We start from the raw sequence: 20,830 nt of genomic DNA, 5'->3' as shown, positions 1-20,830 counted from the left end.
AAGACAAACATAAGGCAATACATCACTAGGAGCATCAGTTTCTTTTTGATGTGTCAAAATATATCCCATAATGTCATGAAACAAAATTTAAAAAGTAGTTTCAATGGGCCACACCTTGAATTACTATGAATGGAAATCACAATCATCTAACTGCACTAAATGGATCCCCTTTTTATTCCGTTTTTAGACCTTCCAAATACTGCAATTTTTAATTATGTCTCAAAAAAAAATCATTGTTTTTTGTCAAGCCATACATTAGTTTCTCTAATAATGATCACATATCTCCTTCCATTAATTTATTTTTCACTGAGGAGATCACTAATAATCCGAATGGAAATTTGGTGCAATCACTTATCAACTGCTTTCCATCACAGAAAAATAACAGAAAGTTGAATCAAGTCTTTAATGCATCTATGTAAACTATGAAAATAAAATACACCAAAGATTGAACATAATGAGCAGAAAAAACCCATGAAAGTTACTTCCAATACACTTGAGGCACATGGTTAACCACAAAGTCTGGAGGCACCAACCCAGAAAAGACTACAGCTTTGGACAGAATCTCTCTCTCTTTCCAAATGCTGGCATATATATCCAAGACATATATATCCAATGACCATTTTAATGTTGATTCTACTTGACATAGCACGACAGATAAAATTAACCTACGATGCTAAGCAAAAAAAAAAATCAGTGCATGCTGATCTGAACACAGACTTTCTGATCTCCTGGAAAACACCAGATTTGTTTTCATTATGATAGGAACAAAAGGAAAAGCTGAATTTTATTTGTAAGGAAAATAACTGGATAAATTAATACATTCCACTTCAAATTGAGTATTTTTGTCCTGATTTTGATTTAATGTTATGCTCAAACTATAGGTTGAAAAATTAGAAGTATTTTGAAATAAGAAAACACAGAAATTTATTATGGATAAGACTGAAAATTAAATTTTCATCATTTATCCTTAATTAGATTTTATTGAAAGTGAAGCCTCACACAAAATTTTACTATTTATAAATAAAAATTATTTTTCCAATGGGAAACTTGTATTTTGGAAACCTCTTCAGTTTCTACTTTTAAAACTGAGAAAATAATGTACCCATATTATCAGTCCATAGTACAACATTTAAATGGCCGTGAATTTCAACAGAACCAAATCAAGCCAAAATCCACTTAGGTGAAAACCAGCTTGTTTGAGCTGACAGACAGTTAGAAGTGTAGATACCAGAGACAAGCCAGAAATTGAGTGCAAATTATGAGTCCTGCACACTGTGTACACTGATCACCAGTAAGCAGATAACATTACAGAATGAAGAGCATTAAATGTCCAGGGCAGCAGACACAGAAAAGGAAGGCACTTAAGAAATCATTGAGAAGTGGAAGCACTGAAGAAACGTTCACGTAAATATGCTACAATGTGAACAAAAATGATGCTCTTAGAGGCTATTGCAGAAATACATTATGGGAAGGAAAAAGTCAGAGTATGCACCAAGACTTTAAGTGTAATCACTACAAACCAGGCAAAATAGGAAAAAAAACAGCCAAGGTATTTTATATCTTGCAGACAAGTCTTTATTCAGAAATCAGTTTGGGGAACTAAAATGCTGCAGAGTCCCTAATTACACTCAGTTTTGTATCAAGCAGCAAAAAATGGAAAAAAAAAACATTTTCAGCAAGAGATTCAAACAAGCAATGGCTCAAATCATGAAGACCATGCACTTAGCTTTTATTCATATGTGAAAAATTAGCTCAAACACTAAGAAGAGATCTAAAAAATATGAGCCATGAAGCTGATTAATCTCAAAATTAGAATATTTATAATGTGCTGAATTATGTGCATTTAGCCACCCAACATTAAAAATTACAATCCAGTAAAATGAACGAAATGGTTGTACTTCAGACTGTCATAAAATGTTGCCTGGAGAAGTCATAGCTGAAACACAGTATGTTGTTTAGTATGTTGATAAAGGTGATCACAGGTGAGGAAGCCAAAGAGAATGGACTGAGGGTTTTGCAGGAGCAGAGTGGGGAAAGGAGGGTCACTCCAAAGGATTTGCTACAAGCAAATTTTTCTTTTGCAGCTGTGGGACAAACCCAAACCCTGACAGCCTCACTGCTTTAGAGGTTGGATAGAAAACATGCTTTTTGCCTACTGGGTAGTAGGATGCCTCCTTTTCTCTAGGAGCCAAAAAATGCTAAGGTGAAAGAAAAAGTTTTCCCAAGCCAAGTTCCAGCAAAAGAAAATATAACTGGAGGCACTCAGCCCCAGGGACCTGGAGTTCTCAAGCAAAGAAAAACTCTTACCTCAGGTTTTAATTTTTATTTGATTTATATCAGAAAGAATATTTAATAGCTCCCCTGTTCACCTACGTGCTCTGTAATGCTCACACATACAGAGTATGAAGATTATAAGACAGACTAATGCCTCTCTCCACTGAAATTACTGTAATAGCAAAGCCATTTTGCAAATGACAGTGTAAGTATCAGCTCAGATAATTCTGGAAAATTAATGCCTCAAATGAAATGCTGCCTCAGAGCTGAGGGAATACATTTTATTCTTTGGTCTTTTTACTCTTACTTTATATATATATATTGTTTACTACTCTGGAGTATAGTTTCTTTTTTTTTTTTTTTCCTTTTCACCCCACTCTTCAGAATGAAGCCAGTGCAGTCATTTAGCAAGCTTTAAAACCAAAAAGGATCTCAGAATCAGCTGACATGAATGCTGAGTGCTACTAAACAGAGAAAGGTGAACAGCTTGCAGGATGAGGTGAGATCAGAGGCATGCACTCAGACTCCCTTAACCTGTAAAAGGGGATGGGAAAGCCACACACAACTCCAGGCAGCAATTCACTAATCTTATATGCCCTAAAATTGCTCTGCAGAGGTGCTGCTCTCTCTCCACACTGATAAATGGAGGCCAAATCATTAGCATGGACTAAAGCACCTGATTTCTGAAGCCTTAGAATATATTAAAGAGATCCTGCACTAAAAACTATCTGACTCTTCAGGACAATGACACGGAAGAAAAACTACAGGACATTAACAGAAGAACAGTAAGGGTGGAATAACAAGGTGACTGAAAGAGTAATGCAAGTTTGCTGGTTGTTTGCTTCTCAATTTGTTGACATATTTCTATTTTTGAGACCTAGAGAACTACCTCATTCTATTTATGCTACTAGTAACTTGGTATTTGCTACTACTAATAATAATTTTTTCTTAAGCTGAGTTTGTATATGCCTCTCATTCTATCAGATTGTACAACTATCAAACAAAAATGGCAAATTCTTTCCTTGGCCAGATTGTTGAAGGTTCTTAGCCCACAGCACACTAAACACAGGCTTTATCCATTATGTAGAAAATATCCATAATACATTAAGCACACTCCAAGAATCCTCTAAGAGGGTTGAATATAAAACAAAATCAAGTATGGAGCCTAAATAGCTCAAAGATGCTCTGAACTGCAGCACATTTGGATCTGTGTCATACAACAAAGATAAAGAAAATTTATTCTTTCTCAAGATACTATTTACTATACCCATTTCTTCAATTACATTAATTTTAATTTATTATGTTTCCTGAGCCACTTGATGTTTTCAGTGCTTCAGGGATGTGGTATCTGCTTTTGAGACTTTATGTTTGAGTTATCATAGGGTTTTAACTGCCATAATAATTGTGGCAATTCATTTATTGTGTTGTCTTTCTACTGAATTCAGGCTCCAAGTCAATCTCATAAATGGATGAAATTAACTCTGTCACTGAATTTATCTGGTTGCAGGACATCAAAAACTACTTTGCAGAAACTCATTCCCAATCTGCAAAAACTATCATGATAATGGACCACTCAATGGATAAGAAATTTGCTGAATGATGACACTCAAAGAGTTGTGTCAATGGCTTGATGTTCAAGGGGAGACCAGTGACAAGTCGTGTCCTTCAAGAGACAGTATTGGGATCAGCACCAACATCTTCATCAGTAACATGGACAGTGGGGTTTAATGTGACCTCACCAAGCCTGCCAACAATCCCAAGATGTGTGGTGGTCAAGATACTGTAGGGAAGGGATGCCATCCAGAGGGACTTTACAGGCTTTAAAGATGGGCCCATGTGAACCTCTGCAGAGCAATGAAGTTCAGCAAGGCCAAGTGCAAGGTCGTGCACCTGGGTCAGGACAATCCCAAGCACAAACACAGGCTGGGAAGAGAATGGCTTGAGAACAGCCTGGGGGAGAAGGACTTGAGGGTGTTGGTGGGCGAGAAGCTGCATGTGAGGCGTCAATGTGCACTCACAGCCCTGAAGGTCAACAGTGTCCTGGGCTACATCCAAAGCCCCGTGGGCAGTAGGGCCAGAGAGGGGGCTCTGCTCCTCTACTCCACTCTAGTGAGACCCACCTGGTGTATCCAGCTCTAGAGGCCCCAACATCAGAAGGATGTGGAGCTGTTGGAGAAAGTCCAGAGGAGGGGCAAGAAGATGATCAGAAGACAGGCTGAGGGAGCTGGGGTTGTTCAGCCTAGAGAAGAAAAGGCTCCAGTGACACTTTCCTAAAGAGAGGGCTATCTAGAGGGGCTACAAGAGAGCCAGAGAGGGACTTTTCACAGGCACAGGTAGGGATAGGACAAGGGGGAGTGGTTTTAAACTGAAAGAGAGCAGGTCCAGGTTAGACATTAGGAAACAAATCTTCAGCATCAGGGTGCTAAGACACTGGCACAGGTTGCCCAGAGAAGTTGTGGATGCCCCATCCCTGAAAGTGTCCAAGGCTAGGCTGGATGGGGCCCTGAGCAACCTGGCCTAGTGGAAAGTGCCCAGTGCAGGGGGTTGGAACCAATTTTTGAGTCTATGATTTGAAGATTTCAGGATTCCATTCAGGGCTTGTCAATTATTAGTCCAAAGTTAGAGCTGGGAAAGATTTTGCTAGTTTTGGAATTCATGTCTGTCACTTTCTTCTGACTGGATTGTTTGATAGGAAACATACAACATTATAGTCAAAGTGAAAAGGAAAAATTAAAAGCAAATTGAAAAAAGGAAATATAAAATAAACAAAGGAAAAAAGAAAATATAGAAGATAATAATGAGCTATTTTGCTGCTAAAACTACTGGAAAGCATGTACTACTGCATCTTACCACTCAGACAATAATTTTCAGTTTTTTCTTCTCTCCCTCTTTCTTACAGTTTTTCTGGCATGCAATTACACTATTGCTTTAATTAGGATCAAAAGTGAATCTTCTCTCTCCACTTAGGTTCAGAGAGGTCTCAGAGCAAGTGAATTAGTTTTCTAGTAGGGTTACTCAGTGGTCAGTAATAATGAAGCCTCGTACACTTAACACTTTCTTGATAACCCAAGCATAACAGAGGTCATGGTTTGTTAGATAATGGGATGTGCAGGACTGAAAATACTGGGAGACATTAAATGCAAGATGTTCTTGACAAACTGGAGAAACGGTCTCTAAAAATGCAATCTGGTTTGTTAGATAATGGGATGTGCAGGACTGAAAATACTGGGAGACATTAAATGCAAGATGAAAAAAGACATGAAAAATGCAATCCACTAAGTGTAAATTCTAGCTCTAGATTAGTGTACACAAATACAACATGGGAAACAACTGACCATGGCAGCAGCCATGCTGGAAAGATCTGGAGGAGGCAAACAGAAAATGACTCAGCACTGATCTACTGCTGTGGAAATTAATGCTCCTTATTCTAGGAGCTTATACTCCTTATACAAACAGGAGTTTAATCTCTAAGTGGTACAAAATAATCCTCTTTCCTACTTTCTTCACCAGCCCCGGAGTCTCAGTCTCAGCAGATCTGATGTGTCAGGTGTTGTGTATCCTTTCAAGAAGGATGCAGGCAATCAAAAGAGGACACAAAGGGGAATGCTGAATAAGGTGAAAGAGATTTGATCTCTGAAAAAAAAATTCAAATTTGGAATTGTTTTCTTTGGGGAAGAGAGCTTGCAAGGCACAAAAGAAAATATATTCTTTGTGAATCACAAGAAATATGAAAAGTCTAGATTGTAGCAAAGAGCTTTGAGAAGTTTTTTTTATATTGGTTAAACCAGTAGAATAAATTTTTCTGGAAGCTGTGAAAACTCGATCAGCATGGTTTTAAGCACTGCTTGATTGAAACTGTCAGAAATGTCACAGGTAGAGGGATCTTGGCTTGAAGCAAGAACCCCTAGTCCAGATGGCAGACACAGCTCAACTGAATAGCCTGCAGTCTGCCTGTTACACTTCGTATTTTTGCTCTGCAGATGACAAAAAAATATACTGGGATTTAATACTTTGCAAATTCCACAAGAAGATAAACATAGGCTTGGCTTGTCAAAAACTTACACAAGGCATCACACCTACTGTGTATGCACAGTCAGTGTTAGATGGGAGAGAGACTCCCTATACAGCACATGTGACCGTCAGACGGCCCCGGCAGTGCCGCTGCTCACGCTGCATCACACACTGCACGTGGGGGTGCTAATGAGGGCAGCAATGTCCTGCTGAACTCTGTCCTTCATTCCATCACCCCCAGTGCTCCCCCATCTGACTTCCATGTTGTTTTTGAGGGATGGTCAATTAGATCATTGCTCTCTTCTTCCTTCTCATTGTTTCACCTGAACCCCTTCTCTACTTCACCTTTCGAGGGTTTTTTCTGTCCCATGCATCTCCTCCTTTTCTTCTACTTGTAGCAGTTTTTCAGAGCCATGTCTCCTTTTGTTTCAACATGGTTTGCATCCATTTAGAATATGAAAAGGTCCTATGAGCTTCTCTTCAGCTTTTGCAGCTGGGATTTCTGCCCTTAAGGCCTTGCCTGCTCTAATCATCCCTTTAAGTGCCAAACATGGAAGGGGTTCACAATCAACATGGAGATGACAACAGCTCAGACTATCTCACTTACCAAAACAATCCTGCACCACCTCAGCCAGACCACTTAGTTTTCTGTTGTCAGATTCCTGTAGGTTATGAGCAGACATTTCCAACAGAAATTATGGGGATAACCCAAAAGCATATCAAACCTGCTAAAACTAAATACTGTTGGAAGATGTGAGACTGGGTACTTTGACTCCCAGTGGCTTATGAAAAAGCAATCCTTAAATATTATTTTATTTGAAAGGCACCAGTTAATTCTGTATAATGCACACTATTAGCAATTGATACACTTGCTTTGTTCAGGGAAATTTGAAGAATAAAACAGATTTCTGTTTCCATCAAAACACTTCAAGCTGGATTTAATAGTGCTGAAATGCTAATTGTGAATTGTATTTCACATCATACACTGCAGACTAATTTAAAAAGAGGAAAACATTATGGTAAATACCACAATGCATTCACTATGAGTCATCTAAGCATATGATGAACTGGAACAATACCAGCAGCACAACACAAAGCAGCTGAATTAAAGCTAGAGGGAGTACAATACTTTTTGATCAGGCCTAGTATATACTAAGCATATATACAGCTGCACACACACCATTAGGTTTCTGGCAAAGAAAAACAATATGAAGCTTTTTTTTCTCTCTCCCTCTTCTTTCCCCAGTACAACACTTCCAAACATATTTGCATTAAGTCTAAGAAGCAAAATAAGTAGTCTTGCTTGTATGAAGAAGAGGCAGCCTCAGCATCTGTTCCCCATGCTCCTCTGTGATGCTGACCATGCTTATATTACACAGATGCTTGCTTTTAGAATCCTAATGAGAACTTTCAAGAATTCAATTACTATTAAATTAGCTTTACTGAATGTTATCAGAATGCTTCTGAGGGTTTTGTATTATCCTATCAGCACAGGAAGGAAGGAATACCACATTGTCAATCCAATTATTTTTGTGTACTTTTTACAAGAAGGGGAAGGGTCAAGCATATGATTTCTCAAGGGAAAAAGAAGAAGGAGCTGGCATCTCTGGGAATTCAGTATCAGTTCCTTGGAACTTAAAGAAAGCTTCTTTTGTCAAAGCCTCTCAATCCTCTCAGTAACCACTAGCTTTTAGTAGTCACTGTAGCATTTCCAGAGACACTGGCTCCCTCTGAAACAGCTATCAAGCAGTCAGGATCCTCATTATCCACAACACAGTGCTGGAATTCAAAAGACATTAGTTTATTCTCTGCCTCATAAAACTTCTCTGAGGTGAAAGAAGCTCTGAAAAAGCTCAAATGGCTTCCTCCAGCTGGGCTCTGAAGCCCTCTTAAAAGCCCTATGACTGTGACTGTATGATTCTGAGATACCTGGTGTGCAGGTGTGATTGCTCCCAGAGATAGCTCTGCTTTCAGAAGAAAGGTCAGAACACTGGTCCCTAGCCCTTCCATCCAATAACTATTTATGTTTTCCCCAGTACCTTGAAGCACTGTCCAAAGCAATATTACAGAGGGTAGTATATTTCAGTTATAGTTCCCTAGTAACATTATGTGAATGTTAGATATTTGTAAATAGGCATTACGTGGACACATTACATTTCTCTCAGCTTTCCTCCTTCACATCACTGGGTACTCATATTTTTCTCTAAAATATGCACTAGAAAGCTCTTTGGTACTTTACTCCTTTGATTTTCATTCTGGTAGTTGTGTTTCCACAACTTTTTTCTGAGGATCAAGCATTAACAGGCCTCCATTGGTTCAAAATTGCATTCTGTTTCTGAGATGTGCAACAACCCTGTTAAGAACTGAGCCAGAAACTAGAGTAGGGATTTGATATAGAAATCCTCAGCTGTCCCACTGTGCCCATCATTCATCAATAGCTCACTCAACTCCCCTACTATTAGAAATAGAGGATGCCAGCAGGGATCAAAGGAACAAGGAACTCTGAGTGCATATTAACTGAATTAAATTGTCAATGTATTAAACTTCCATGAATTCACAGGTTGATTTTAGCTTGTGTAGAAACTAAACTTCTACCAGGTGATACAAAAGTACCCACATACAAATACATACTTAAAAAAGAGGGAATCAATAGTCTCAATTCATTGCAAATTTAAAAGAATCAAATACAATTAAAACCTGCTTAGCTTAGCAGTAACACAGAAGAATGTAATTACTTCTCTCAGTGCTTAGATTACCTTCTCTGATAAAACCTTTTCTTCTGGAAAACTTTAGCTGTTCAGAGAGCATAAAGAACAGTAAATAAATATGTGGCAATAGTAATTTAGTTATTCATATTACTGGAAAAATGGTTGTATTTATCCCTTCAGCATACACAGTGCCATAAGATTGCCTTTTCTAATTTATCGAACTAAGCCAAGAAACAATTACCATCCAAAAATGCAAAATCCCCAGGTACACATACACCCAGCTAACTCGTGTTGTGCCTGCACTCTGGAACATCCCTGTGCCATGCAGCCACAGGGGACCTCAGGGACACTGTAAGGTGGCAAAACACAGCACTGTGCTCATGGAACAGAAGCATGGCACATTCCATACAGGAGGCAGCATCCAGGGGGTGCAACATTCTCCCAGCATCAGTCCCTTCTGAGCCAGGCAGGCAGCAGCCCTGGGGGGAGGGAGGCAGATGTGCTCCCTTCTCCCACCCCTCAGAGCCAAGGCAGGATGCATCATGATCATTTGCACTCCAAGGAAGATATTTCCGTGAGCCACCAGCTGTCACAGCATCAGGAGCTTCTGCTGATGGAGGGCAACACTCAGCAAAGGGGTGTCAGGCCCAGGCAGCTCCCAGAGGAGGGCAGGGTTTTCCATTCAATGCATCAGCAGCCTTTGTAATGCCAGAAGAGTAACCCACTTCAGCTGAACCACAGCAGAGAAGTCTCCCCACTGCCAGTAAATTGGAGAATTAGATAAGACACCATGTTTTTAAAGCTGTGCAAAACCAGGACACTTTCCCAGCTCTTTTCCTTCATGCTTATTGTACATTCATTTTTATATGAGGTTTTAGACTAAACTTGGAAGGCTTTTACAAAGTCAGACCTATGGCTTCTTCCCGTGTTTATTTTTACCCAGCTGAGCTTCTGCTGAATTCAATTTTAACCCAGTAAACTTGATTAAGAAGAGCTTTGGGGGGACCTTGGTATATCTGAGAGCAGGGGCTTCCAGCTTTCCCTCTGCTACTCCAGGATAACTGGCAGCAGCACCACAAGCTACTTTACCTCTTGTCACCTCACAGTAATGATCAATACAAACTAAAAAAGCAAACAGTGCAGCTATTATTTGAGAAAGAAACTGCAAAGACACCCATGGTCTATGGTCTGTGGAGATGACTCATTCCACAGCACAATCTAATTCCAAAACAATTACAGCAAAATCAAAATCCTCACACAAAGGAGAGACAAAACACAAAGTCTGGACCTCTGCTGAGCACATGACTCTATAAAGCTGACATGACTGCAGAGATTGTACTGCCTTCTAACCATAAAGCACAACTGTCCATTTTCTTTAAACTCTTCCATGGAGAATTAAATGGTAAAGAAAACAGACTACAGGGCAGTATGGTTCAAATGTGAGTGCTTGTGCACCAAATTTGCTACTGAAGTTTAATTCAAAAAGAGAATTAGCATTCTTTTCCTCCACTGTAATTTAAAATAAATTACCCACTGACCAAAACCAATAGATTATCATATTAATTGGTAACTTTTATGTTCATTATATTGTAAGAGAAAACCACAATTTCTCTAAATATGTTCATTACTCAGATAATTATCCAAAACAATTATGCAATACAATTACCCAGACAATTACTTAGGAGGGAAATTATCTCCAGATGCATCACAAGCTATTCTACGAAGTGCTCAGTATTTATTCTTTTAGTTGTATTGGCTATCATTGATCAAATGAGTCATACATTGTTCAGTCAATTCTCCATTGTGAGCAAATACTTCTAGAGCAAATATCCACTAATTCTGACTTCAGGTGGTGTAAATATCCATGTGAACATGTGAGCTCACACGTCACATTCATACTCTGGGGCAGAAAAAGTCTGAACTAAGCGAAATCTAATCCAGGCAAAATGCCACTTGACTATATGTTGCACTCTCTGTACTTGCCATTAAAGCAATTATTTTCTACCTGTTAAAAGCAAATTAGGCAAAGTTCTGTGAAACAACCAGATAAACAGTCAGATTCCTTCTCTTGATCTGAAACTAGTCACTAATTTGGTAGCACCATTATTTTAAAAATCCGTTTTCCACGTCAATGCAGAAAATTAAGTGGTAGCTATTGTGATTTCATACAGCATTGCAAATTCTCAGTCATGCAAAAACACTTAAGTTTTTATTTTACACCTGAATGTATGGGCTTCTTGTTTTGAACTTAAGATAGAATATCTTTGAATTATTAGCTTTTCTTGAGGTTTGGAATGAACCTAAGAATTCAAAGCACAACCACAGCCAAAGCAGGCAAAATTTGCCTGTGTTTGTGAGCAAAGAGAATGGAAATTACAAATCAGGATTCAGCATTAACTCTGAGTAAAAAAATTAACAGATTAGCTGTTTTATAATTAAAGCTATGAAAGCCATGAGAAAGTGTATGGCTGAATCGACAAATTCTTGAGAAAGTTCACCACCAACTCATTAGTATTTCTGCATCATTGCATTTCTAACATTTTTTGAAAGTTTCAAGGGTCATAATGCCAAGACTCACTGAGGTCCAGTATGGTCTTTGAATCACCTTAAAGAGCAAGGTTTAAAAAGCCCACAAAGTACACCTTGTTTTACTTTTTAAAACATTGTATATTAAAATATTCCAGTTTGATCATAACTAAGACTTGCCATGGCTTACCCTGACAGCACATTCTTCAAAATATTCTTAGGCCTTATTTTCAGATGTTTTTGTCCTAGTTGGACAGATTTGACAGTGCAGATAGGCAACTAAGCCCTAAGGCTAGGCATGAGTTTCACTTCTTAACAATATTTTATCTACAAAGAGCAGCATAGGAAAAGACAAGTTGCTCTGTGCTCTGCAGCTTCTATTGACTTTAAAACGCAAACTCATACTTCCTCCTCTGCTTTCATAGAAGAATTTAATTGGTGCCAAAGTGAAAGATCCCAGCATGACCTGTCTCCACTCTAAGCCACTCCAGCTGTGATTGTGAGCAAATTTGTACATTCAGACACTGCTGCAAGAGAGACCTTCCTAATAAGCTCAGGTTTTGCACTGATGGAGGAAAAAAAGAAGTGCTTGGTTGGAAACAGGGAGAGCTGACTTGGCTTACCCCACCCTTAGAGTTAAACAAAGCTTTAAAGGCCTCAATAAGGACCAAATGAAAACACAATAAGGACTTGACTATTTACTCCACACAGAAGTTAGTACAGGTAATGGTGCTAACAACTTGTGTAGGATAAGTGGTAAGATATATTTTATTAACCTATATTGTGTAGGCATCAGGATTGCAGCTCCTCACACACTTTTCCACTTTTCTGACTAGTCTCCCTAGGGAGACTCCTTTGCAGTCTCTAGGTTTTTCACTGCACTGTGAGCAAGTCTGAGTTAGCTTTAAACTACCTGCTGCTGCTTGTAATGGAAAGTCAGTCACTCAGCCTCAGCATAACATGTTCACTACCCACCAGTGCAAGGCTCTAGGTTTTTCACTGCACTGTGAGCAAGTCTGAGTTAGCTTTAAACTACCTGCTGTTGCTTGTAATGGAAAGTCAGTCACTCAGCTCAGCATAACATGTTCACTACCCAGCAGTGCAAGGTGGGCATGCTTTATGACAGAATCATAGAACAGTTTGGGTTGAAAGGCACCTTAAACATCACCTAATTCCAACCTCCCTGCCATGGACAGGGACACCTGCCACTAGACTAGGTTTATCAGAATGCCATCCAACCTAACCTTGAACATCGCCAGGGATTGGGCACTTATATGGGCACTGCAATATGGGCAATGTCTTAGCTCACTCACAGTAAATAATTTCTTCCTAATATCTAATCTAAACCCTCTTTCAGTTTAAAACCATTGCCCCTTGTCCATGGAGCCTTCTTTTCTTTAGATGGATCAACCCAAACCCTCTCAGTCATTATGAGCTTTAACACACTGCCCCCTTTCCTTGGGGTGTTGTGAAGGGGATGGTCTGATGCAAATAAACTATACACACCCATCACTGATATGGCAATATCCACAGGCAACACGTGTGGCAAGCTCTTCCTCTTCCTGATTTTGACTTTACAAAGCTTAATCCTTGCACATTAAAAGAAGAACTCAACCACAGAGAAATTTAAGCAGTAGTTTGTCTGAGTGTGTAGAGATAGATATTAGGAAAAGAGGTTTTTGACTGTTTTTCAGCACTGTCAATAGAGAACCATAGCATGCAGGTAAAGAGCAACAGAGTAAAGAAATTATTGGAAAAATAATGCCAGTTGTTTAAAACAAGTGTTTCAAATTGGGCTAAATGTGAACACAGGCTAAATGGTCTCAGAGTCCCAATAGTCTTCAAGGAAAAACTGAAGCCTGCTGAAAATAGTCTTGTTCTAGAAGAATTTTCCCAGCCTCAGGTACTTTTCTATTTATCTTTAACATATCACAGACATGTAAAGAATATGTCACACACAAATCTGGACTGAATAATTATTTCATCCAATTAAATGCATTGTTTTAAACTTAGGAAAATAATGACCAAAAGAAATACACAAGCAACAGAAACACCTTTAAAATGCTGTGTCTTTATAACTAAAACATAAAACCACTTGGTTTCCCATAACTTTGGCCTGAAACAATTGAGCATCACCTCCAAATGCTTAGAGGAGTGCTTTCTGCAACAGTAAAACTAGAAAGGACAGCCAAAGCCAGAGGTTAAAGGCACAGCTGGCACATGAGTATCACTCTTTTCTAGCTTTTTTTGTGCAACTGAATTGGTTGATATCCTGAGTTTGTCACATTCACTCTTTTCCATCTCAGTCATAAGCCGGGTAACTCAAAAAGCTCCTCTTTCAGTTTTGATACTGGAAGGATGGATAAACCAAAAATTTTATTCTTTGGTAGAGGTCCTTCCCCCAGGTAGCTCGTCTGAAAGAGGGTTCAGCTTGGCACACTGGAAAGTAGTTAATTGTTAAGAAAGAAACAAGGTCTGTTTGAGCTGCTATACCATAAGAGAAGGTAAGGGAAAATAACCTGCAGGATGGATTCAGGATAGCATCACTCAAATCCAAATAATGGACAGAAGATTTAATGACCTTTGGGGTACCATTATGGCTGAAATTTGTGATCCAACGACTCATTTATTTGCCACTGACTGTAATGGGACTATGATTTAATTGTTTTTGTGTTCTTCCCAAGTGTGGAGGACTCCATTTTTGAAACTTCAGGCACAAATCAGGAAAGAATGAGAGAAAGAAACTAGCCATAAAGCAGAAAATGTAAACAGTAATTACAAAATGAGTATTTTCTTTAACAGGACTTTGAACAGAGAAATAGTCATGTAGATTAAAGTCAACCAGACTATTTTTTGGTAAGTCTAAAATGTTTTACAGAGAAGCATTTATTTAAATGACATTTTAAAGAGGGTGCATGACAATTTCAAAAGGAAAATAAGGAAGAGAAAAAGGAATCAAAACACTTCCTTTCTAAGTTTGAAAACTGACATTTTGATTCAAACATTATCACCTAACAGAATTATAACACTGTGACTTTGTGCCAGTTTGGAACAAAAATAGATGTATAACCTTCAAAAAATCATCATAAAATCAATCTCTTTTCTTTGACCTGCTGTCTAATTGTCTGGAATTATATCATATAGCTTAAGAAGCTGCCAAGAAATGTCCCAATTCAAAGACATTATGAAAGTAAGCAGAAAACAAGCTATTTTTTTAATGTAATCTCACTGATTTCATAAAAAAATTGGCTTGATGGCCTTTTTAAATTGCTTTTTTCCTCTATATGTGAAACTATAAATCCCTTCTTGCTACTAGATGTTTTCATATTGCTAGTGATCTCTGATCCAGCTGCCTCAATTTTTATTAGCAAAAATAAATGTTATAATGCTATTTGCCGTACCACCAAAATCTGAAAATATTTTCAGTTCTTATCTATAATTCTGCAGGCGAGAATTGTAGCTGCTGTTGGTTGGGCTTTAACTGGAAGCTCACTTTTCCTTTCAAAAATATGCATCAATGGCAGGATGGGCACGGATGAGGCAAATCCCCTTCTTCCTGGCAGTCTGAATGTGTGATGTTGGCAGGTAGGAAATCAATGGTTCTTTGGCCTGGAAACCAATAATGCAAAACTAAAGATCAGCCAGAGTTTTTTTTCAGTGTCTCTACACAACCAAACCTCACCTTAGGGACTCCCGGAGTCATTTCCAGAGCCAGTTCTTTACTCTGCACTGCTGTGCTACCCCTGGCCTGGATGTGTAGAAATCCACTGGAGGCAACATCTGGCACAACTTGGAAAGGTGAGGTGGAAACCAGCTAATTAGGAGGCTGTCACTAGAGGGCAATGCAGCACTTTAGCTGTCCCATTCCTGCCACCCCGTGTGTCCAGCCGAGTTCTCCAGGAGCTCCGGGCAGCTCTGGACAGGGCGCGGCAGTGACACGCTGCCTGCGGCTTTGCGCAGCCTGTGGGACCCAGCCCAGCTCTGCTCCGCCAGGAAACCACGAGAGCCTCCCTCTCATCTAGAGGAGGACACTGCTTAAACAGAATCCATCCCATTCGGCGGAGGCTTGTGGGATTTTGCAAAACCTGGCATGCTTTGTGTGTAATTGGCAGGCCTTTAATTAGGTCATGGGATATCTGCAGGTAATGGGTGGGAGCTCCTAGCAAGGTGATATTGGAGAAGACAACAGCAGAAGAGAGGCAACCACTTGAGGGAAACTTGAGTGTTCATATAAGCAAGCAAGAACCCCATTTAAGACCAAGAATCACAGTAGTTGTTAGGCATCCTGAAGAACATCTATCCACAATCAGTTTTGTGCAGAGAAAGAGAGAGAGCAAACAACCCAGTTTAGAATGGGAAAGTCCAGAGGATATGTCAAATTTTGAGCTCGGTGTTGAGGTGTAATAAATTGGGTGCCACTCTTACGTTATGAGAGTTAGGATCATCAGTGTTTAAAGGAGATGCTTATTTTCACACAAATGGAAAAATTTCTCATTTTCATGCAGATTAAAATTCTCTACCCAGTTATAAATCAAAAATTAACAACTTTATCTAGGTCAGGCCATTGAAGCTACATTAAAGTTTTATCCTCATTCACTAAATTTTAATTTTAATGTGGCACATCTGACAAGTCTTGTGGGACTACTTAGAATCCATTGACATCCTTCTGTCACTGGTATCAAAGCCTCATCTTTGAGACTCTTGTTTCCAGATACCTAGCTGTCACTGGATTATTTTGTCTCTGCAATGGTGTCACAACCAATGGCTGCGCAAGCATTCACATGCCTGTCCCACATATGTCAGCTAAAGCTCACACACCACAGAAATAAACAGCTTTACCTCTAGAAACACAGATTTCTATGCAGTCACTTAAAGGGGAAGCTATAAATATTTTTTTATCCTTTCCAGCCTTTTTTAAGTTATTGTAACTGGTTGGCTGTAAGTTAAAATTCCACAACAACTCTGAGTTTAATTTTAAAAACAATATTTAATTACAGGAATGGCTATGAAAAGAAAAAATTATTTTCCATATCACTGCCATCACTTTTATGACTCTTTATGGAAGAAATGTTGATGCACTGTTTGACAAAACTGTCTGTAGGCCTGGAAGACATCTAATTCTGGAGTAGAAACAGTTCCACATTATTTATCTAGTCAGTCAGTTCAGAATTATGGCAGAAATTTAGTGTTTAAGCTATTGTGGCCTTTAGCATCTGTGCAATTACCAGGCTTAAATACAGGCCTCTAACAGAATAATAGTTATGACACATTCATGGAATGCCAAACTATGTTCACAGATCCTTCCCTGGCCAAAACGTCACTGTCAATATTTCAAAAATACAAATGGTGAAATGCATATCTATAAGGTAGGTGTAAATGGATTCACAGCAACTTCTTGGAAATTAATTTGACCCGAGAAAGAATCCCCAAACTTTTCTTCTGTTCGTATTCCCAAGCAGCTGCCAAGGTTGGTGCTCAGATCTCAGACCTGCTGTTAGCATGGCTGTAACTCAATAGAGGAAATACCCTGTCAGTCAGGGCAGCTGGCTAATCCTGGGCTTGTGTGCAAAAGAGAGGGGAAAGATGTAGAACAGAAAGAGACATTCCTAACACATGCAAAATGACAGCACATGGCAGAATTACAAGGAGATTTTCTTTTCGTTTGCAATTGCATCCCATAGCACATTCCTGCTGCTGCTGTCTTGCTTACAGGGCCCTTCTGACACACTCAGGGGAAATGCCACTGTCCTTGTGTTTCCCAGGATGGAAGGTGTTGAACTAGGTCTGAACTCACCAGGTATTACATCACCCTGCATTTCCATCACAGACCTGAAACTTTTTCCTACTGGAGAGCTTTAAAAATACTTCTTCCTTCTGGGATTCTGCACATAGACCAAAGGCTTTCAGGCACCAGAGGCTTCTAACAGACACAGGGCTGGGATGAAGGAAAGGAAGGACAAAACACATCCAGTAATATATGTTGTATCTAGTTAACATAAGCTGGCAGTGTTGTCACTGCATTTTTTACTTTCAACACAGCATGCACTCCATTCTGTCCCAACCTGTCCACATCACTATGCACCAATCTTTTAACCTAAATTTGCAGACAATGTTAAATGTTTTACTTGTCTCACAGTCACTTGAAGCTTCCTGCACTGTTTCCTCACTTTACTCCATCAGAAACACCGCCTCATATGGGGAAATTGTGTTTCACTTACTTTTCTCTGTAAGAATAAAAATGTGAAGATAAAACTCCACGAGTGACAATAAATGTTTCTGCCCATTAGAAATATTGGCCTGGTTCTAGCTACTCTGGCCTGGTCTTCAGGTGGGAAGACTAAATAATGTACCTCACAGCAATAAGGCACTGGTAATTTTTCCTAAGAAAAAAATACTTTATTTACATGTGCTTGGTATTGATAATTGACCTTCTAGTTCAAAGCTGAAATTCTACTATTGAACCCAGCTACAACTAAGTCCCAAGTATTTGTTCTTATTGACATATTAGGATTACATTTATTGAACTTCAACTTTGTTTTCAATTGAATGCTGATGCATAATCTTGCCACTTATTAGCCTTATTTATTTTTCCTGTTGCAGATCCTTAAGTGTTCCAAACACCATTCCTCCTCAAAACTAAAGCTCCTGCTTGTTTGCTTTTTCATTTCCTTAGCCATTCTTCAGATTGCATTTTCCTATGCACCACAGCTATTTATCCAGGGAAAGGACTAAAGGACAGATTCCTTCTGACATTCTCATCATGCTGCTGTGAAGACTTCTGGCTTCAAGGGTCCATAATAATGGAAGATGAAAGCTTTTTAACAGTTCACCTTCTTGAGTAAATTACCAACAGACAAAGTTCAAAATAGGTTCAAAATTCATATTCCCCTCCTCAGGAACTGACATCAATGAAAGCAAAGTAAATGTATCAGGACCACTGAACACACATTTTTGCATTTAAATACAGTAGAGAAAAAAATTACTTTTTTTCCAAAGGAGAAAAAGAAGTAAATAAAAAGGCCTTTTTATAGAGCCTAATTTCAAGGATATTTCAGTATCCATTCTCCATTATTTGTGCCTGGATTTATATCAGCCAGCACACAAATCAGCCAATTCTGCAACTTGGCTTCATTAAATTACTTTATACATAATTCAAGATGGAAGTAAATTCTTTTCTTCTTACTTACACCTTCCCTCTTTACACCTGCAGTCAGTCATCCAACTACATTTTGATAGTGGCTCAGTGACTGTTACATCTTCTGACAGTAGCAAACTGAGAAACATTTTTTAAGCACGGCCATTCCTGTGGTTATGGGCAGGGTTGAATTCCAGTTTCCATCAGTAAAACATATGTGGGCCACAAGGAGTACACTGGTACCACAGAGTCCCTGAAGCCACGAAACATCCAAAGCACTCAGAACAGCTCAAGCACTTTGTCCCACTGACCTACATTCACCACCAGTCCCTGCCCATTCAAATACGCTGTTCATACTCCCCTAAGTCCCTGTATCGGCTGATGCTTGTCACTGATTAACATTCTCAAATACCAAGGATATTTCCTAATTCCAAGCAGGTAAGGACCTCAGGTGTTACAGCTAGGAAGCATTTTGATTAATGTTGACCAATATATGCAAAAAAAATGAAGAATAGGGTCACCACGTTCTTTTAGACATCAGATATGGCACTTTGCACCAAGGAAAATCCCCCACTGAGTTTGTAATTGCCTAGTAGAGGAGAAGTAAAAAAGGAACTCAAATCATTTAAAATTTGCTGATCTGCCATAACATTAACAATTTTCCAACTTTAACACGGCCCTGAATAGAACATAGGCCTAAAAGCAAAAATAAAATGGAAAAACTCCACAAACACCTTCATCTTCACATTAAGATGGCTTTTTGCAATGAATGAATAACCTCTTTCACTTTTAATTTAGACCTACCCATCAACATGGCTGTTATTATTCACAGCAGCAAAGTCCTTGCCACACTACAGCAGAAATAATACCTGCATCTCTGGCTTCAGTTTTCCCCAAGAATTCACAATGACATTTAAATAAGTCTAGTATGCCATAGGTATGGCAGACAAGGCTGCTTCTAAAGAGGGGCTATTTTTATTTCTGTCCCAGCTTTATATAACATGACTGGAATTTGCTTGAGGAAGAAAGGATCATTAATAGTATGCCATCTCTCCCCTGCATGCAAGGACTCGTGACACCCTTGGACATTTTCAATAGTCATGTTGACATCTATATTCTACCAAGAAGCACTATGTCATTTATTAAACAGCACAGGCAAGACAGTATCCTTGATGTTTCCATAATACATGACGCAGTGTTTTCCTGAGAGAAGCAAAGCAAGAAATACATCTACTGCCAAGCAAGTCAAGAACTGAGGAAAAGCCATCATCTTCTTCCTGTATACCTCTCCAAGACTAAGCACAATGGGATGCCATGGCATGGCTCGTGACTGGGACTCTGATCCTGCTGCCACACTGGACCATTGGTCAGGAAAGTGAATTATAGCATTGAGTGAAGCTCTCCCCAGTCTAACTCCACAGTTCAGTCTTTCAAAAGGACCTTAGTGAGATGCCCAGACCACGTGCTGTTATGATAAGCACTGGGTGTTCATGTCCCCAGGGCCTATCCAACTGCATCTGCCACACTTTCCATAGCAATATTTTAATTCAGGATCCAGAGGAGGTTCCTCTGCAGAACTACCTGAAACTAAGTTGTATGTGTGCTTTCCAGGTTACTTTTTGAAAACAGATCCTATCTGCAGTCTTATTATTCACACATAAAATGGTACAGAAAAATTAATTACAAGTGACACAAGTGGCTAAGTTATTATATTGTACTTAGAATCTTCATCCTTTTTGTGGACAGCCTCCAAGTGTGCTTAGATTTCTTTAGGTGAAGCTCTGTAGCATATTCAGTATTTCTACCAAAGAGATCATTTGGGATGTAACAACAAAAACAATTATTAACATAGAGCCTACCTTTCAAGAGAGTGGATGGCCGGCTGTGATGGAAGATGTAGGTAGAGGCATCTTATTGTTATTCAGATCTGCTGAAAGCCAAACAGAAAATTAAGGAATAAATAGAAAAAGGACGTTGATGTAAAAATCTCTGCTTAACCACCCCAAAAATAACTGTTTCTCTGGTTTCAGATATATTTTTTTATGTCAGGCTTAGTATTTCAGGCTTATTTAAGTGTTTGTAATTCATCTTAAAGCTACCATTTAGAGTTGTTTTATTCAGGGCTAAGTGATCACTAATCAGAGAGGAAGATGAAAAATGTTACATAACTCGGGGT

At 39.1% G+C, this 20,830-nt stretch overlaps 1 long non-coding RNA gene across 4 annotated transcripts in view; it reads right to left on the bottom strand.

Annotated features, from left to right (window-relative positions):
• The window catches only part of LOC120504751, a 222,994-nt gene that overhangs the window by 105,867 nt on the left and 96,297 nt on the right, over positions 1 to 20,830 (bottom strand). For all 4 annotated transcript variants that reach the window (XR_005628108.1, XR_005628107.1, XR_005628110.1 and 1 more), the window contains exon 4: positions 20,514 to 20,581. This is a non-coding gene — a long non-coding RNA (uncharacterized LOC120504751). The remainder of the gene's footprint in view (positions 1 to 20,513; positions 20,582 to 20,830) is intronic.

This window comes from Passer montanus, unplaced genomic scaffold, assembly GCF_014805655.1.
Source record: "Passer montanus isolate IOZ18808 unplaced genomic scaffold, ASM1480565v1 scaffold3, whole genome shotgun sequence".
NCBI classification, from domain to species: domain Eukaryota; kingdom Metazoa; phylum Chordata; class Aves; order Passeriformes; family Passeridae; genus Passer; species Passer montanus.
This window is presented reverse-complemented; position numbering and strand designations above follow the sequence as displayed.